This window comes from Limulus polyphemus, unplaced genomic scaffold, assembly GCF_000517525.1.
Source record: "Limulus polyphemus unplaced genomic scaffold, Limulus_polyphemus-2.1.2 Scaffold80716, whole genome shotgun sequence".
Lineage (NCBI taxonomy): Eukaryota > Metazoa > Arthropoda > Merostomata > Xiphosura > Limulidae > Limulus > Limulus polyphemus.
The window spans coordinates 523-3339 of record NW_013746312.1 but is presented as its reverse complement, the minus strand read 5'-3'; the positions used below and the strand labels follow the sequence as shown (position 1 = coordinate 3339).

General features: G+C 31.0%; 1 long non-coding RNA gene across 1 annotated transcript; it reads right to left on the bottom strand.

The window, feature by feature from the left end:
* Positions 1-159: 159 nt before the first annotated feature.
* On the bottom strand, positions 160-2522 carry LOC111084582. The gene is made up of 3 exons (XR_002609625.1): positions 2387-2522; positions 546-648; positions 160-196 (listed from the first exon to the last, which is right to left on the bottom strand). It is a non-coding gene; the product is annotated as an uncharacterized LOC111084582 (long non-coding RNA).
* Between the last annotated feature and the right edge of the window lie 295 nt (positions 2523-2817).

Genomic DNA, 2817 nt, shown 5'->3' with positions numbered 1-2817 from the left:
GTTCATTAAGTGGGTACTGTAACACATAGGTTTATAACACAAACAGGTCATTAAATGGGTACTGTAACGTGCAGGTTTATAACACAAACAGGTCATTAAATGGGTACTGTAACGTGCAGGTTTATAACCCAAATTGTTCATTAAGTGGGTACTGTAGCATGTAGGTTTATAACAAAAACAGTTCATTAAGTGGGTACTGTAACACGTAGGTTTATAACACAAACAGTTCATTAAATGGGTACTGTAACACGTACGTTTATAACCCAAATTGTTCATGAGAAGAGTTTGTTTAAAGAAATAACTGTGTCATAAGGAATGTAAATATTTCAAATTGTTGTATAATTGACTCTTTCTAGACAATAACAATAAAAATTTTACTGTAACCATTTTAATAACTTCACTTTTATCGAAACAGATATGACCTAATTTGAGAAATCATAAATAATTTTAACTTTATAATGTCCACAAAAATTTAAGAGTACTTTCTGTTTTAAATATATTCCTTTCCTTTGTATGTTTAGATATTAATATGGATAGCAACTAACTTTCAGGGGTAAGGTTTTCCTATCTCTAACAAGCCGGCCAGCTTCTACCACTGTCTGCATTCTAGCCACTCTTCGTTCCACTTCTCTGTTGATTAGCTCTTCTCTGAAATACAAGATTGAAGTTAACTTAGCAGTTTCTCTGAGTCCACATCTTGTAATGTTGCCTGGCTGTAGTAACAGTAGTAAACTTAGCTGTACCTAGTGATCTCAACACTTAACTTGTTACATTACAAAGTAATGTTGCCTGGCTGTACTAACAGCAGTAAACTTAGTTGTACCTAGTGATCAACACTTATTAAATTATAAAGTAATGTTGCCTGGCTGTACTAACAGCAGTAAACTTAGTTGTACCTAGTGATCAACACTTATTAAATTATAAAGTAATGTTGTCTGGCTGTAGTTACAGTAGTAAACTTAGCTGTACCTAGTGATCTCAACTTGTTACATTATAAAGTAATGTTGTCTGGTTGCAGTAACTAGTAAACTTAGTTGTACCTGGTGATCTCAACACTTAACTTGTTACACTATAAAGTTTTCTGGTTATAGTAACAGCAAAGTGTTGAGATCACTAGGTACAGCTAAGTTTACTAATGTAACAAGTTCAAAGTAATGTTGCCTGGCTGTAGTTACAGTAGTAGACTTAGCTGTACCTAGTGATCTCAACACTTAACTTGTTACATTATAAAGTAATGTTGCCTGGCTGTAGTAACAGTAGTAAACTTAGCTGTACCTAGTGATCTCAACACTTAACTTGTTACATTATAAAGTAATGTTGCCTGGCTGTAGTAACACTAGTAAACTTAGTTGTGCCTGGTGATCTCAACACTTAACTTGTTACATTATAAAGTAATGTTGTCTGGTTGCAGTAACTAGTAAACTTAGCTGTACCTAGTGATCTCAACACTTAACTTGTTACATTATAAAGTAATGTTGTCTCGTTGCAGTAACTAGTAAACTTAGTTGTACCTAGTGATCAAGTCAGCATCAACAAAAAACCACGAGTTTATTACAAATATTTATCAACTTTTCTGTCTAATCAGCTCTCTGTTATATTTGTTGAAGTGCAATCTAGAGGATACTGTTAAACTTTGATGTTACAGCTAGCCATATCATTTAGGCTATAAAAACAACGTTCACTTTAGATATTTTTTGTTTGTACTTATTGAACAAAGTCAGAACTAATTGTTCTTCTTAAGATGCCTATATCACTTGATGGAAACTATTTCTTATTATAGCTGGTTTACTCTTTATAATAAACCTAGTACTCTTTATAAAATAAACGTGTCAGTTACATATTAGTACTTTGTTAGGTGTGGATCGGAATTATTACAGATAACTTTGTAATATAAATGTTTCATGAAGTAACAATAAAAAAAGAACATCACTGGAAGAACTGTTAAATATATCTCTTTTTTTGTTGAAGAGCAAAGCATGAAATTCCTTTTACATATCAATAAAAATATCTATAAACTCACTGTTACAAGAACAACACATTACTAATTTTAGGTTTCTGAACCATTCATCACAGCTTTAAAAATAACTAAAAGCATATTCTATGTATCTGTAGTAACAAAAGCCTAACTCCAGCTGTTTATAAGAACACAATTTTCAATTTTATTTAAACAAAAACTCCTCCACACTGTTTAACTCGGTGATCTGAAAAATTTATCTTTTTTTTTTTTTATCTGTTACATAACATTTGTACAAAATGATTCAACCACAAAACAAATAAATACTGCTAGTACCTGCATTTATATCTTTATTTTGGACTTTTACAACAAAACTTTCTATTGATTTAAAATTGCCATTAAAAAAAAATGTATCATTTCAATCACACTCACTCTGGTTGTGGGAACAGAAGATAATGGATGCTGCCTGTATCTTCTCTATCTGCATAATCTGCCACCAGGTGTCTCAAGTTTTGATACATTAGTTCAGTCAAGAAAGGCGTGAAAGGTCCCTAAAATAAGAAGTTTTGAAGATTTTGGTTGGAAATTATGTTACACATAAAAGAAAAGGGTAATTTAACGAAAATGTGATTTCCAAATTTCTCTATGAAATAATACTTCTCTTCCTCAAAATGTTACTGAAATAAAGCACATTAATAATACTTCTTTTCCTTAAAATGTTACTGAAAAAAAACACATTAATAATACTTCACTTCCTTAAAATGTTACTGAAATAAAGCACATTAATAATACTTCTTTTCCTTAAAATGTTACTGAAATAAAGCACATTAATAATACTTCTCTTCTTTAAAATGTTACTGAAA